This window comes from Thermobia domestica, chromosome 4 (assembly GCF_964235325.1).
Source record: "Thermobia domestica chromosome 4, izTheDome1.hap1.1, whole genome shotgun sequence".
NCBI lineage: Eukaryota > Metazoa > Arthropoda > Insecta > Zygentoma > Lepismatidae > Thermobia > Thermobia domestica.
Genome location: NC_137457.1, coordinates 134,890,336 through 134,908,819, shown reverse-complemented (window position 1 = coordinate 134,908,819; position 18,484 = coordinate 134,890,336).

Sequence of the window (18,484 nt, the reverse complement as noted above, 5' to 3'; positions counted from 1 at the left end):
CAGGGTGCTAATGGGAGCTTAACTTACATGCCATTTGGAGTCTCACACTTTATCTAAGCGACTCCCAAAATTATAGATTCGACACTAATTTCGTTTATATATATATATATATATATATATATATATATATATATATATATATATATATATATATATATATATATAATTTTGATGTCATCCCGTTTCAATCCTCATAGGACAGCAAACGGATACTGCCACCGTTAGGATTATCTTTGGTCTTAAATCGCATTAAAATTTCTACTAATTAATTTGGCGACCAGTGCTGCCTTTAGAAGCTCGGCGTCCCTACGCACTTTTGCTCTCGGCGCCCCCAATAACTACATATTTCTCCGCCCCTTGATCCCTAACTTACAAATAAAACTTAATTCGAATATGCATAATTAGTGAATTTATTGCAGTTAAATACCACTCACTAGATGCTACAGCTACAACTACGTAACAAAAATAAATGGGAAACATGTTCTGAATTATTTTTAGATTTCGTACGCTATCATTAAATATATTAGAATAGTAAAAGAGGATTGCTCACGAAATAGTATATTTGATCTCGATTTTTTAACTTTTTCATACGAAAAAAAATTAAACTTTGCGCTCTTCAAAAATGTTACCCTCCAGGCACGGGCCTAGTTGGACAAATGGGAAATGCAGCACTGTTAGCGGCGCTGAAAACTTACGATTCGACTCTTTTCTAGATTGCAAGAAATAGAGTTAAAATTGCTGTAGAAATATCAGAATTATCTTGAAACACACACATACATCCACTTATATATATACAGATAGAGTAAGCGAGCAAGAGAGTGAGAGAGACCTACCAAAGGCATCACCACTTCCACATTACAAAAGCATATATCAGTATTGAATTGAAAATCTCTGTAAAAACCTTCTGCCTTAGCATGCTTCATAAGGACAATTCCAGTCTGCTCACGTGACCTTTGGGGTTCATGTATTTCTTGCGAGCGTTCAGACTTTGGATTCTCTGTTTATACCCTCCTTTTATGCCTCGGATAATTTTTCCAAGAACATCAATGACGTGCTGTAATACGAAGGTTTAGAAGTAACCTCTATATGACAAATAGCTGCAAATAAATACACCACATAATTTATTTATTGCGATGATATTATCTTAATTTGTATTTAACATTCACATATAGAACACCAACGTACTGTGAACACCTGTTATATTTTAAACATAATAATCACTATGTTCTGCAATGATTATATGTTTTATATATACAACTGGCGTTTTTAATGTAATTATTTTATATATATTTTTCATGCATTGTGGAAAATATAATTTCGTGAAAAAGCATTGACCCAGATGGGAATCGAACCCACAACCTTACGGTTTGAAATCCAACGGCTTAACACTGATCTAACACAAACGCTCTTCGGAAAATACTTGTAGCGATATATAGCAGTATTTAAGATAATTATGACATTCATATCCATGGAAACACTGTTTTTGTTACTTTGACTTTTATTTTGGTACTCAGGCGAGAATTATGTTCTATATCTTAACTTTTAGCATTCTTTTACATACGGAAAAATTCGTTTACGTATCTAAATGTTCCATTAAGTATGGAGAGCAAAACGACAAACAAGCATTTGCTGACATAAATAAAAAGATTCGAAATATTGTATCATTAAGTATTTCAATCAAGGATGTTTTTTTATATATAATTGGTAACAAGTCTGGCAAGTCTGTACTATGATTGAAACAGTGACATTAATCGGTTTTTATAGTTTCATTCACTACTTGGAACTGTTTCTGCGTGAGTCGCTTGTTGGAATTGCTAATGCCTTTGGTGTGACGTAGTTTATGGTGGTAGTTCATATTTTTCCTACTAGGTGTCTGCGTACAGTTATATGGTAGTTTGTGCGTGTGATGTCACATATTGTGCGTGTGCGTGTGATGTTCACAAGATGGCGTCGTATAATGCAGTGGTGTCAAGATCGCGTTCGCAAAAAGATAGAGTTAAAAGGAATGCTAGTTGTGCGAAATGCTACAAACTAGTTAGAAACGGATTATATGTGATAACTGTGATAGATGGTATCATTTTGATAAATGTTGTGAAGTTAGAGCGGATAATATTCAAAAAAATGACTGGCATTGTGAAGGATGCTTACAAACGACAATGGCGTCTACTCAAAGGTGTGAAAACAAAAGAAAATCGAACTGTGAATGTGATAATAGGGATCTGGTAAGTGAACTATTAGATGAAATTATGTCTTTGAAAGAAGTTTTTAATATTTGGAAAGGTGATATTGTGAAAATCAAGTAAGGATATACTTCTGTGGAAGAGAGGCAAGTTAGGAATGGTGTGAGTAACCGGAAAACGAATGTGGATGTGGATAATACGGTAGTAGAGACCGAGTGGCAAAAAATAAAACCGCGTAGGTCTAGGCATATAGAAATTTCAAACAATGAACCTTGCATTAGTGTTCTTACATCGAATAGATATTCCATACTAACAGAAACAGAAGATGTAGACGAAGAAAATTCAGTGCCGGTAGTGCAAGGCGACACAGTGATCAAGTTAAAGTGCAAGGATAATAGGACAGATGTAAAAAATAATAAAATCAAGATCTATGCAGATAGTTATGGTCGTGGAATTTCTACAATATTAAGAGATATAAGCCATGATAAGAAGTTTGATACAGAAGCATGGGTGAAACCAGGGGCGAAATTCGATAAAATTTTTACAGATTTAAGGAATAATTGTGCTAAGCTAACGGATAAAGACTTTGTTGTACTCATGGGAGGTGCGAATGATGTTGCTAGTAACGAGACGGAAGCCGCCGCTGCTGCACTACGGAAAACTTTGGCAGGATTAACACACACGAACGTAATACTTATGGGTATTCCACATAAACATGATCTTGTAGACTGGTCAATTGTTAATAAAGAAGTAGAAAAAGCAAATATTGTGTACAGTAAGATATGTAAACGTTTAAAGAATGTAACGGTGATAAATATCAATAAAGCTGACAAAATGCTTCATACTAGACACGGTCAGCATTTTAATGTTTATGGTAAAAGGAAGTTGTGTGAGTCTATAGGTAAAGTTATTGAAAACAGGTACTGTAATATGAATCATAAGATTATCACGCTGAGTAATGAACAGGGAAACGTGAATTAAAGGCCAAGCTGATTCAAAATGAAGTTTGGCCGGTTTCGTACAAGCTAAATAACACTAATATTAGGAATCATACCATGGAACAATATATTAATTCAAAAAGAAAGTAGATTAACAATAATAATACTACGTCTATGACTGACTTAAGTGAAGATGATATGAATTTTGACCTAAAAATAGGTTTTTTTAATGTACAAGGTTTAAATAACAAACAGCTGGCTGTAAATATTTATGCTAAAGATAATATGTTTGACGTTCTTGGTGTAAGTGAACATTGGTGTCATGAAGATGAGATACCATATATTGTGATGGATGATTATTATGTAGCCAATAGTTATAGTAGAGAAAAACATAAACGCGGTGGTGTAGCAATTTATGTTCAAAAAAGTTCTATATGATGAAATGTAGTATATTAGACTTCAACTATTTACGTAGTGAACTACATTTTGAGGTTACAGGTATCTGTATTGAAGAGCTTAAGTTAGTTATAGTATCTGTTTATAGGTCACCTGATGGAAACCCCGTTAGTTTCCTAGAAAATCTTGAGAAAATATTTAAATTTTTAAGTAGACCTAGATGGAAGTATTTTAGAGTTGTTGTTAGGGGTGATATAAACTCCCACTTTGATGTAAGACAGGTCAAACGTAGTGTATCCGAATTATGTAACTTACTTAGAGAGTACAACCTCTACTATACGAATGACAAACCAACTAGAGGATTAGCCTGTCTTGATAATATATTTACAAATATAACAAAAGATTGTATATCTAGTGATGTAACAACCTTTACATTAGCAGATCATGACTCTGTCTGGATTAAAGTAAGTTCCGTTATTGCTAGGAAATGTGTAATTGAGGAGAGTAAAATAATTATTACAAGACCAATATCCGATGAGAGAATTTTACATTTTAGAAATTCATTGAATAGTGTAAATTGGTTGATGTGTTAACTGGACCTACATCTATGAAATCAGCTAATAATACGTTTGAGCGTTTCATGCAAGTTTTTTTTGAATGTATTTAATACATCTATTTCTCAAAGGAAAGTTAAAGTGAAGACTAACAAAAAGAATGTAAAAAAAATAAATGGTAATACAAATTGGTATACTACCCAACTTGCAACTATTAAATGTACAGCTATGTCATTATTAGCATTATAGAGATGGGATAAAAATGAAAACAACAAAGAAAAGTATTTGAAAGCAAGAAAGGATTATAAATTAGAGTTAAAGCAAACAAAAAAATATATAATGTAGCAAAAATTGAGGCAGCACCCAATAAATGTAAAGAGGCTTGGAAATTAATTAACGAGGTAGCTAAAGTTGGTAATATGGATAGTATACCCATTTCTCCTGATGAACTTAACACATTCTTTATTAAATCGGTTGAGGAAATACGAAAAAATACAAATGTAGGGGTCTTTGACATAACTGAACCGCATTCTAAAAAATGGGTACAGAATAATTTAGTTTTTACCGGGGTTACAACCGCAGTGTTTTAGATATTGTTAAAAGAATGAAGTCCTCGGATAGTGTTGATATTTATGATTTATCAACAACTCTAATTCAAAAAGTAATTGATTGCATTGTAAGTCCACTTACATATTGCATAAATAGATGTATAAATGAAGGTACTTTCCCTGACGTACTAAAGCTGTCTAGGGTTGTTCCAATTTATAAAAAGGGAGACAATATTGTACAGCTAGCTATCGCCCTGTTTCGCTGGTCCCTATCTTTTCAAAAATTTTCGAATACATTATAAAAATACAGTTATATGATCATTTAGAGCAACTTGATATAATTAGTGATTCACAGTTTGGATTTAGGGCCGGGAGGTCTACGGTTGATGCTATAGACTCATTAGTAAGCAAGCTTTTACAAGTTTTTGAGTCCAGGGGTTTTGCAAGGGCCACATTCTGTGACCTGAGCAAGGCTTTCGACTGTGTTGACCTTACTCTATTATTAAATAAACTGGCGTATTATGGTGTAGGGAATACTAATCTAAATTTATACAGGACTTACCTTAAGGATCGTAGGCAAGTGGTATATGTGGGAAGGGAAAAGTCACAAGTTGCACAGGTTGCATGTGGTGTACCGCAAGGGTCAGTACTTGGGCCTTTGCTTTTTACTATAATGGTTAATGACTTACCATATTGTGTAACTATTCACTCAATTTTATATGAAGATGGCACAACATTTCTCAGTGTTAGTCACGACTTGGAAAAATTAGAAGAAATCACAGAAAGAACATTATCAGAAGCTGATTCGTGGTTTAAGACGAACGTTTTTTCCTTAATGAAGGTAAAACGTAACATTTAAACTTCAGTTTAAGAGGTATGGCAACCGAGAACAATTTGGACTGTGTAAAATTTTTAGGCATTATAATTGATAACAAATTATCATGGGACTCTCATATTCAATATATTACAGGAAGACATTCAAGAGTTATATATTTGATAAATAATTTGAGGAATCAGGTACCAGAAAGCTATGTAAGATCCGCATATTTTGCATTTTTCCAAAGTATCTTACTATATGGTATACTGTTATGGGGAAATGGTAGCCATGTGAATGACGTTCTGTTGTTACAAAAAAAAGTTGTGAGAATAATGATGAATAATACGTGTCATTGTAAACCATTATTCATAAGATTAAAAATAATGACGGTAATCAATTTATATATATACAATGTGTTGATGTACATAAAGAGCAAAACGTCAGAAATACACTATAGGCATGACATACACTCATACAACACTGGAAATAATAGACGTGTCAACGTACCATATTTGAGATTAACAAAATCACAAAATAGCTATGAAGCCATGAGTGTGAGGTTGCATAATAAATTACCTATAGAACTGACACAACTACCTATGAGTAGCTTCAAAAATAGATTATATTCTTGGTTAGTAAAAACACCATTTTATTCAACAGATGAGTTTTTTGAATACGGTAATATTTGATTTTTGTAAGGTAAATAATATTTAAGATATGTTATTGTGGTGAACTTTAGTACTCTAGCACTTATTGTAGATAATGAACAATCACTATTGCTGTACATTATTGTAGTAGGTTATAATTTGACCTTGTCTATGGCTATGTAGCTGATTCGACAATAAAATGTATTATTATTATTATTATTATTATTATTATTATTATTATTATTATTATTATTATTATTATTATTATTTGTGCTTGTATGTGTGTGCTGTTGTTGGTGAAATGCTGGGAGCGCGTAATTGAATTTTCGTTTCATGGTGACGATCGAGTTAGCAAATGGTATTGAGAAACCGTTTCATGAATTTAATAGAAAGAATTTGAACTTGTCGATTTTAAGTAAGTTTGTATTATATTCGGATATTAACTCATATCGCTTTGCAGCAGTTTGTGGTTTAATTGATTTACAGAAAACCTATCATGGTTGTGGTCTAAGGCTGAATATATTTCCGTCGTATGGTAAGTCGGTAAAAGCAAATATGGGTTCATTATCGTGAGTGTTCTCCAATAGCCTAATGATGAGTGTTTTCTGTTTTATTCTTGATTTGATTTGCATTTGAGTATTAAGCAAAGTATTTGGTTTACTGCTGGTTGTCCTATTGTCTGGTTCAGATGTAATTTATTTTTCTTTGTCATACAGTGATTTATGATTAGTGACGAGTGTTTTTTAATTTTTCCCCCTATGTTAGCTTTATAGTAGTGGTGTGATTATTTATTGTTATCTTCGATGTTTTTATGGAACTTGAGCGGTGGGTTTGGGGGCCGTATCCCCTACATTTAGATCTCAAAATTGCTAGTCACCACTTCATTTGAATTGATTTCTCGGAGGACTTTAGGAATGGTGTTTAGCAACATTTTGGCCCTTGTACTTATAGTATAATTCTTAACATCGTACATTACTTTGACTGTGATAGTAACTGTGAGCGATTCATTTGATTCGGTTCCGGTGGCAGTTTAGGAATGATTCCTAAACTGCTCCGGGGACAGGATCGGATGAATCGGTTGAAGTTACTGTTTGAGTCAAAGTAAAAATTTGCCACACGTCTTATTATATTTAAAAGAAGTAAAATCACATCTGCAAGATTTTTCCCGATTTCCAAAGGTTGGCTTTGATGTTCGAACCTGGTTTACTTTTTTCTGAAGATACCCGAAGATGGACTTAGAAAATTGTTGCCTCGAAACAGCAATAAAGAAAGCGCTCAGCCTTTTTGAGACAAGGTGTACATGTCGAATGTGATGAGCATGTAGAATTTGTCACATTGTCACCGACATTAGCATTACAATTAGGTTTTTGTGAAAATTCGGATCTTGTGAAAGAACGTCGTGGATTGAAAGAACCATAAATAGATAGCTACAATCAATGATATTAAGTACAAACATTTACCTTTAAAGACATTCATTATATGCCACTTTCAAAATTTTGTTTAACACAATCGAAATGCCATTAAAAGATCATGCAGGGCGAAATTTACCATTTCGATCTGGGACATGACTGTAACACTACGTTTTAAACGCTCTACTGCATCTGTTAAATAATAATAGTAATAATAATAATAATAATAATAATAATAATAATAATAATAATAATAATAATAATAATAATATAGATGAGATCAAGACGTCTCTCTTATCACCGTGGGCTTGGAATACCACATTTTTCAGTACATGTATAACAAAGGGAACGTGGTATTGGTAGTTTCTTTAAAGAATTATTTCGTTTTGCTTTATCATTTCTTAAAGAAGTACAAAAACTGTAGGCCCTCTAGCATTACCAACGGGTATGTAAGTTGCAAGTGATGAATTGGAAAATCGTTCATTTAAAGAATCTGTTCGCGCACGAGTAAAAGAAGCTGGTGATAGTTTAAAGACCTAAGCCATTAATAAGGTCGGACAGTTGCTAACTGGTAGCGGTAGGAGATGGTCACGCAAAAGGGAAGGCTCCTGTAATTGTAAACTTTGGACCACCAACGAAACGTAAACACATAAACGATATATTTTCATAAAGTCTCTCCTAAATTTAGATAGTTCTGAATGTTGTACCAATGAATTTGATTTCTTTTCTACATCTATGACACAAGCAGCTATTGAAGCAACTATAAATGTTGGAAATCGTATTATTTCTATATTAAAGGAAGGACCTATTGAATTTGTTATTCCTGGAGAATCAGGGGAATTTATTCATTCTGGAAGTATATATCTTGATGTACGTTCTGAAACTACTAAAGTTGATGGTACAATTTTAACTGAAGATTATACTGTTGCAGCAGTAAATAATTCCCTACATTCATTATTTAGTAAAATTCATATTTCGTTAAGTGATAAATTAATTAGTTCTTCATCAATATCTTGTCCTTATGGCGCATATATTGGAACGTTATTAATGTATTCTTATGATGCTTCTCAAACACATTAACATGTGCCATGTGGAATAAAGATACTGCAAAACATTTTACTAAATTAGATTATACAAATGCTGATTTTGAAAGACGTCCCAATAAGGCGAAAAATAGTAAATCTTTTGAAATGTACGGACGTCTTCATACAGACATTGTAAATTAATATCGTGTGCTTCCCAACAAAGTTAGTTTTCGTGTAACATTACACCGCATAGAGATAACTTTTGCTTAATGTATCCTGAAAATACAAGTTCTAAGTTTACCTATTTACCTCTCACAAAAGTAGAAAGAAGATCTTATACTATTCCTGCGCAAATCAAGTCTTACAACCTTTATAATCTCTTCCAGGGTAATGTACCTAATGGCCTCGTTATTGGTTTCAACTCCAACCCAGCCTTTAATGGGAAATTACATCTTAATCCCTATGAGATTCGAAACTTCAACGTTAACAAACTACAATTACACGTCGGCTCAAAATCATCTCCATCCAACCCTTCAGCACTGATTTTAATATTGATTTATACCTATTAAGTTACTATACTCTTATATCAGGCACTGGTATATATTATCAAAATTATTCACATACTGTTACTTATGATGAATATTCTAATGGATATGCTCTGTATGTTTTTTATTCTGTCTGCAACAGGAACTTTAGATGACTAAGTAGTTCTAGGGATGAAGTTCGTGATTTCCCTGTAAATTTAAAAGTATCATTTTCGGAAACTAACTGAACCTGTATTGTGTATGCACAATTTGGTTCCATAGCACAAATAGATAAAGATAGAAATATTTATACTGGTAACATCTTTTAATTTATTCAGTTGAGTATAATGAGGGTTGGTGTGCACTTCTCTGCATTGAAACGAAAACAATGATGAATTTATTGTAAAGGAGATTGTAAAGGAGACTGACGTTCCTTTTCTTAAAAATTGAATATTTAAACTACCATATCCAATAAATATGTTATCTGAACCATTCATTAGTACAAACAAGTATCTAGGTGAGAATGTGTATGGCATTACGTTGCACGTAGCCGATGTAGAGTATTCTCATCTTATGGAGATACTTCAATCATAGTGTTCAAATACTACAAGTATTTACACATATGGAATAACTAGAAAGTGATTTCTTCAAGAAATTCTTCAAAGAAATGTCACAAATTGGGAAGTAGACTGTCCAAAATATACTGCATTAGGTTATCACGTTCAGAAGTGTGTACATAATAAACATCGTTTAGGACAATATAGGTGCAGTCTTCATGAAACGTTACTGTATAGTGAATATGTAAAAGTGTATGGTTATGTTTTATATGTAAATAAAAGTGATAATTACATATCTACTACAATTAAAAAATAATAATCATCTTCATGTATAGTGACGAAATGTTAAAAGTGTTAATAGTTGATAAAGTGACTGGTGCAAATTTTACTGGAATTTACAATATTGACAAACTTTCTGTAATGGTTGAACCACCTGTTGCACTTGTGATAAATCTTGATACATCTGATTCAAATGTTACGCACTAGGTTGCAGTGTACATTGATGACAAAAAACAAGCTTATGACTTTGATAGTCTTGCTATGGACATTCAAAAGGAAATAAAATACTTTTTATTAAAAAATATTAAAATATATTTTTTAACAAATAGTCAACGATATCATGGCGATGATTCTGTGTTCTGCTGATATTTAGTTGTATTCTTTCTGCATCATATGTATGCACTCAATCATTTCGAGAATGTATAAAAACGTTTAACAAGAAATATTTAGAAAAGAATGATATTATTTATAAACATGTAAACGAAATTTTAAAATGAAAACTCAAACATATTTTAAATTTTTTTATTATACATATATTTTCATTTTTTATTTTTTTATTACATACATACATTTTTACTCACATTTTCAAAAATTTTAATATTTTTTTTAAAAAATAAATTCCTGCATTTTACTTACAATTGGTCATTACAATATTCATATTGTAATAGTTGATGCTGTTGATCTTTCTAATTTCCACCAATAAATCAACTGTTGTGCTTTACGAAATGCACATCCTGATTTCCTTACATTTTTGAAGAAAGCAATATTCATTAAATGTGTTTCCAAACTATTCCTTTAATGAAGCAAATGTTTTGTTTCTAAATCAACAACATTATCTAATGCAAATATTCTCTCAAATATTATTCTGCTATCCAACTTCAAACAGTTTAAATTTAATGTTAACCAAGCAATTTGCTTTTGGCACCTAATGGCAATAAATAATATTACGGTTTAGATTTTACCAAGCAATGAAAATTTATTGTATCGTTGCTTGCGCTTAGGCGAAACTCACGAATAATAAATTCATTATCAGACATTTTAGAAATCTTGAATATCAATAATATACTGATTTACGTATGGTGAAATTTCATTTGTGCGCTGAATAAAAATAATATAATTTGACCAACAATCTCTGTATTTCTTAAAAGATCACAAGTTTTACACATTAAGCCTATAAATGATATTTCACTAAGTTCTTGTTCAAACACTTCAAAAAGGTCACTAGAGTTTTATCAAGAGACAAATATTTCGCTGCAAATGTTCCGACATTATGAAGATGAGTACAATAATGAAGAATATTAAATTTCCATCCCTTGCATTCAATTAGATTATTATTGCATAAGTATATTTTTATTGTTTTTAATACACAATTCACATTAATATTTTCAGCAGTACATAACACACATGTAACACTAGCACAATTTGAATACATTTTTCACCCTAGAATGTCCGATTTCCGTCTGCCTTTTTAAAGAAAACGTCCAGCAACTCCGTGTGATAGTCTGTATCATTTAAATTCCAGATATGACTTAAAAACTTTTACCTCTTCTTAATATTCCAATAATGTGAGTATTTGCATACAGGTAAACCACATTTTCTTCAATACTAAGACTTGCTATAATACTCCATGCACGGGTTTCCAATGACATTAATGGTAAATTCATACAACCATGATCATAGCCATGACACGAACTTTCTCTACATCCGTCGCATACTAATGAATCGTTGAAATCCCATTTTTCAATAGCCTCCTTTCTACATTCTCGGTCGACTTTTTGACTATTACAACAACAGTCTAAGCTCAAAAATGTTTATCCTGTTGATAATACATTCGGAAATGATGGTGAGATTTCTGAAAGTGTTAGCGCTGGTAATTGTCTTGCGTCAATATCTAATTCTTCATTCGTATATTTCTGTTTCAGCATCAGATGATGATGATGCTTCAATATTACTTTTGCAATAATCATCTTTCTCATACGATTGCATGATGAATCTTTATATATTTTGTCTGTTATCTTTAAAGTATGTTCGTACGCAGAACGTAATCACTTGTTCAACATACGCGGCGCCGAAGTTCTTTTCTATTAGTCCGGGCCTTTCTCTAATGTTACGTAGCACTAATATTAATCATCTATCCAAACAGTTTTTTACTTCCGCCTATCGACCCAGGTTCCAAACTTATTTTCTATTAGTCGACGGTTTTCTTTGATGTCTACTCACCGTCTCGCCATAGTTCATTAGTAATGCGTCAGCAACTTTTTCTAATGTCATGTAACAATAAGATCAATACCCTGCACGGCCAGTTTTCACTTCCTCTCATATATCAGGGCTTCAAACTCGCGCCTAACCTCTGTTAGTACCCAGATATCGTCCAGGAAGATCATACGAAGAGCATACTCTGTATATGCATCAGTAAACGTACTCCCTACACGAGCTTTTTAAATTTATTACATGACAATCAATGATTGTTCATCAAGCATATTACGATTGAATAAAAGATACAACACAATTCAAACTAACAACGAGTTCTTTTTGAAAAACGATCCAATAATTAATTAGCTCCGAGTTTCCTACAGAAATCAATTTCAATAACACTTATGCTATGCACATTTTAACAAGGAGTATTTTAATTGTATTACATTAAATACATTCTTAGCTACGAGTTCCTAGGCTAAAGGATCCAATCAAGAAGTAATACAATGAAATTAAAATATGGCAGAAATAAATATGACACGTGATAAAGGTCATTGAAAAACACTTTACTTAGAGAAAAACTTACAGAAAAACCCTCACCTACTTTCCCATATGTCAATTAACGTCACACGTTTTGTCTAACTTGTTGACAACTCAAATACATTAATTACAGTTATGGAGGGGTCTTTCGTGTTGACAAATTAAAATCATAACTACTCACATTGTATCCTTCTCTAAACTGCATTGAACTACTCAGTACATTGCTCTAAATTTGTGTAATAATTGACCAGGAAGAAATAACATCAGGGTCACAATATCCCGGGCAGATAGTACCCCCTATCTAAAATCCATTGAACTATAGGTAATATCTCCCCTAAGGTAGGTCATAATTGAACAAGGATCAAAGACCTCAGACAGTAATGGGTAATAATATCCCTGGCAAACTTTATCATCTGGCTAAAATCCATTGAACTACAAAGTAAATTTCTGCTAGAGTGGTAATAGTTAACCTGGAAATAATGACTTAACACGAAAGCCGGTTTGTCTCCTGCAAATTGTACTAACTAGCTAATATTCATTGAACTAAACAGTACATTTCTCATAAAGTATTTAATAATTGTTCACGAAAAATCATTTCATACGAAAGGGGTAATAATATAAAAATTGCATCCCCTAGCTAAATTGTAGCCTTTAGCTAAACTCCATTGAACTACACAGTCCATTACTCCTCAGATGATTAATAATGTTCCAATAAAGAATGACTTCACATGAAAAGGGGTAAAAGTATCCCGCCCAAATTGTACCTCTAGATAAACAATATTGAACTAAACTGTACATTTCACATAAGGTAGTAATAATTGATCAGGAAAAAATGACTTGAATCGAAATTGGAGAAATAATATTTCGGGCAATAACTGTGTGCTTAGTTAAACTAAATTGATCTACACGGTACATAGCTTCTAAAGTGTGTAGTAATTGACCACGGAGAAATGCCATCACGCGAAAGGGGGTCACAATATCCCGGCCAAAATGTTCCCCTATCTAAAATCAATTGAACTATATCTCCCCTAAGGTAGTCGTAATTGAACTGTAAAAAATAATTTAAGACTAAACGGAGTAATAATATCCCGGGAAAATTATATCACCACATAAAACCGCTGAACTACAACGTATGTTTCCCCCAAGGTGCTAATAGTTGACCAGAAAACAATAACTTTACACGAAAGGTGGTAATATCCCTAGCAAATTGTACCCTCTAGCTAATGTTCATTGAACTAAATAGTATATTTCTCCTAAGTTGTTTGATAATTGACCAGAAAAAATCATTTCAGACCAAAGGGGTAATTAAAAACGGGCAAATTGTAGCCTATAGCTATACTAGATTGAAGTACACAGTAATTTGTTCTAAGGTGGGTAATAATTAACAAGAAGAAATAACTTTAGACAAAAGAGGGGAATAATATCCCGGGTAAATTGTAAAATTTAGCTAAACTTCATTGAAGTACAGATTACACTGATCTTAAGGTGGACCATAACTGAGAACAAAAAGATAAACACTCGAAACAAGGTCATAATATCCCGGGCAAGTTGTGCTCCCTAGCTAAAATCCACTGAACTACACATAGCATCTGGTAATAATTGACCAGGAAACAATTACTTCAGACTTGCCGGGGAAATTTTATCAGCTAGCTAAACTTTATTAAACTAAACAGTATATTTCTCCTAAGGTGGTAATAGATGGTAAGGAAACAATGACTTCTCACGAAAAGGGGGTAATAAGATCTCTACCAAATTGTACACCTTTGCTAAACTTCATTGAACTGAACAGTACATTTGTCCAAAAGTGTTTAATATTTGACCAGGATAAAATCATTACTCACGAAAGGGGGCTATAATATGCAATGCAAATTGCTTAACTCCATATAACTTCAGAGTACATACCTCCTAAATTGGGTAATAATTGACTAGGGAAAATTATTTTAGAGGAAAGCCGTTATCATATCCGGGAAAAAGTTTTGCTAAAAGCTAAATTCGGTTGAACTACACAGTACATTTTCCTAAGGTAGGTAATAATTGACCAAGAAAAAAATGACGTCACACGAAATACAGTAGTAACATAACGGCCAAATTGTACCCCCTTGCCAAATTTCATTAAACTTAGCAGTACAATTATCTTAAGTGGGATATATTTGACAAGGAGAAAATGACTTCACTCGAAAAAGGGTAATAATATCCCAGGACAATTTTTCCCCTTTCCTAAAGTCCATTAAACTTCATACTACATTTCTAGTACTGTATTTAATAACAGACCAGAAAAAATGACTTGAGACGAAAGAGGTGAAAGTATCCCGGACAAATTATAGCCCCAGCGAAGCTCCGTTGAACTACATAGTACATTTCAGCCAAAGAGGGTAATAGTTGAGCATCAGAAAATTACTACACACGAAAGGAGGTAATAATATTCCGAGCAAATCGTACCAATTTTGTAAATTCCATTGAACTATAAAGTGCATTTCTCCTAAGGTCGGCAATAATATCCCGGTAAAAATGTACCCCTAGCTAAAGTCAATTGAACTACAAAGTAGATTTCTGTTAAGGTGGTTTGTAATTGGTGAGGAAAAATTGACTTCCACGAAAGGGGATAATAATGTCCCGGGCAATTTGTACCCCCAGCTAGACTTCTTAAAACAAACAGTACATTTCTGCTAATACGAGTAATAATTGACCAGGAAGAAAAGACTTCACACGAAAAGAGGTAATAATATTTTGGGAAAATTGTACCCCTAGCTAACTTTATTGACGTACAAATTACATTTCTCCTAAGATGGGTAATAATTGAAAGGGACAAATGTCTTTACACGAAAGGGAGTATTAGTATACAATTAAAATTGTACATCCTAGCTAAATTACATTGAACTACAAAGTACATTTCTCCTAAGGTGGATAATAAGTGATCAGGAAAAATTACTAAAGACAAATGGAAGTAATAATATCCAGGGCAACTTTAGAACCTAGCTAAAATATGTTAAACTATAGAGTACATTTCTCCTTAGGTAGGTAATAATTGAATAGAACAAATTACTTCACACAAAATGGGGAAATAATCTCCCGGACAAATTGTACCTAGCTAAACTTCTTTGAACTTAACAGTACATTTCTTCCAAGTTGGCTAATAATTGACCAGGAAAAATGACTTCACAGGAACGGGGGTAAAATATCACGTGTAAATTGTACCTCCTAGATATAGTCCAAAATTTACACAGTACATCTATCCTAAGGTCTTTAATAATATAACAGGAAAGAATCTCTTCACATTAAAAGGGGTAAAAATATCCCGCGCAAATTGTATCCCAGATAAACTACATTGAACTAAACAGTAGATTTCACCTAAGGTGGGTAATAATTGAGGAGGAAAGAATGATTTCACACAAAAAAGGGTAATATTTCGGGCATTGTGTATCCTTAGCAAAACTCTATTAAAGTAAACGGTACAATGGTGATAATTGGTTAATAATGACCAGTAACAAATAAATTCACACGACCAAGAAAAAATGACTTGAGACGAAAGTGGGCAATAATATCCCCCTTGCAAACTGTAATCCTGGCAAATCTCCATAAATGAAGGCACAAATATGGAAATCACCAATATGGGTCGCTTAAATTAGTACAATACACATTGGGCCACGGAGAACTTTGCATTTGAATCAATGTTGCACGAATCCCGAGGGGACACTTCGCGAGTGTACCTTGTCAGTCTCCTACAACTTGGAATCGGTTAACATTATTTTTACGGGAAGAAAAAAAAACATCAATTGGAACAACTTTCCAGTTTCGATCATCTGTATTTCCTCCTTATTTATTCGATGTAAGGACCTCAAACTTATTTTGTTGGACGTTGTTTATCGAAAGGTTTTTATAACTGCCTTACTACCCTCAAAGTCTGATCTTCAGGATGGGGTAGGGGCGGATGCCCTACTGCCTCATTGACGCCCCTATCTAACGGCTGGCATATGAAACTCTCCCACGGCCTTTAACGTGGTTTTAGTTATATTTATTGCGTACTCTTGACTGCGAAGATATTACGTTTGAAAATAGAATTCATTTGCTGAGCAAACCTGAACCTTATTGAAAATGGACTTGGATCCATAGTGCTCTGAACGCCTCAAGTATTACTTTCCTTCAGTGAATTATTGACTTAAAAAACAACCAATTACATAGGCTTGCAGAAAATATTCTAAAGTTAGGACAAAATGAAGTGTGCTTCAAACTATCATTACTTTTCGAAAATTTATTATTTTAAGATAATTTTATTAGCATGAGTGTTCTGAAATAGTAATCAAATTTTTGCAACTAAAAATCACGCCCGCCTCCATGAAACGCGATCTAGCCCCTAAGAGCATAATTATGAAACTTTCAGAAGCAGTAATTCCGAAATGACTTGTTTTAAGGCTAAAGTAACCGCACAAACGTATTTCTGGTAAAGTTCTAGCCTTAAAACACGTACCATAACTCCATTTGTAATTGAAATTTTGACAAATAAAACACAGTTCTGACCAGAGCAGAATGAAATATATTAGTGTTGGTGTCTGATGAAGAGGACGTTAGGTCCTTGAAACTGTAACACATTGTAAGTATATTTTTTAATATATTTCATTCTGCTCTGGTCAGAACTGTGTTTTATTTGTTAAGCTACTTATCCAGAGCTATGGAGTTTGTTCATTATGAAATTTTGAATTCCAATCAAAGATGGCAGCCATGATGCTTGGTAGCATTATCTAATATGTCAGACCACTTAAAAGTTTCATCATTCTCCCTCAACCCATTCTCAACGGACAAGGGTGGTGAGGACTTTTGTTTCACCATGCATATTGATAGATTGTGTGAAATCTCCACAGTAGGTAGATTTTAAAATCTACCTAAAAAGCTAATTACAACAAAGAAAATACTTATGAGAATCACTGGCAAGAGGGTGTAATAAAAAGGGGTTGGAATATGAAATAAATTGAGAATTACTAATCTATACTGAAATACTCTGTAACCATCACAGTGTTCTTAATCAGGATAAAATAAATGAAAAGGTCGGTTGCAAGTAAAGACAAAAAGTCCTAAGAAATAAGTTATTTCATGATTTTGAAACATGTTAAAAGTCGTATTTTAAACTGTTAAAAATGTATAAAACATGTTTTTTCGCCTGTTTTAAAACATTTTGAACATGTTTTTTTATGTTTTAAACACATGTTTTGTTCTTTTTTTAAGAAAAATAAAACTATATTTTTTCCAACCCTTATCTGGGGCGTAACTAATATAAAACAAAACCATGTACCAAATTGGTCGCTATTTTGAAATTGTCGATCGCCAGGTCGCAAATGGTGACTGAATATTTCAGTTTGGCGATAGACATTTGCATATATTATATCTTGCAAAAAAAAAAAAAAAACTATATGATCTTGTTGCTGGATTCAGACTTGAGGTTTCGTGGCGTGCCTGTAATATATAGCAAATCGACATATAGAAGTCCTACATATGCCGGCATGAAAAGGTAAGAAATATGACGTTTGAAGATTATAGCTGACAATGTATAGGGCCAAATGAACACATTCTCACACCCAAGATTATACTTCAGCCCCTTCCCCTTACGTCAAACAAAATATATTCGTAGTTCTTGTGTTGTTGTAAAGGCGAACATGTCCTTTGCTCTGTCGCTTCGTAAAGTATAGCGATCTTTATTCTTTAGACAATGGGCTATCTGCGCACCATATTTCGATGATATTCAGCCAATAGTTACGGAGAAATAAAATAGAACATACAAGGCAAGCCGAGCCGAGCCTATCGCCGGCCGAGCTCGGCCATCACATGTAGTGATCTTTATTCCTTAGATGATTGGGTATTTGCGCATCAAGTTTGGTTTAAATTTTG